The following is a 393-nucleotide window of genomic DNA, read 5'->3' as shown; positions in this document are numbered from 1 at the left end:
CTCACCCACAGGGATGCCCACTCACTCACCCACAGGGATGCCCACTCACTCACCCACAGGGATTCCCACCCACGGGTCAGCCCCTGCCACCTGAGGTGCAGGGTAGTGGGTGAAGCCACCACTTGCTTGTGGGGCTCAGCTGTGGGTCTGCAGCGTGGGGGGCTGGCAGACTGGTCGCACTCCCCCCACGGAGGAGATGTTCTCACGGGAGGTGGGCAGGAATCCTGGCTCTTACAAGGGCAGAGAGGGCCAGCTCCGCGCACGGCAGGGCTTGACTGGGGGCCTCCTTGCCTCGGACATGACAGGGGGGTGCAGGGGGATGCTCCGAGGACGGAGGCTGCTGAGTGCCCGGGAGGGATCCGCCCAGCGAAGGCAGAGGCAGGGCGAGCCCAG

This window comes from Egretta garzetta, unplaced genomic scaffold (assembly GCF_000687185.1).
Source record: "Egretta garzetta isolate BGI_Z169 unplaced genomic scaffold, ASM68718v1 scaffold219, whole genome shotgun sequence".
NCBI classification, from domain to species: Eukaryota; Metazoa; Chordata; class Aves; order Pelecaniformes; family Ardeidae; genus Egretta; species Egretta garzetta.
Note: the sequence above shows the minus strand (reverse complement) of the source record.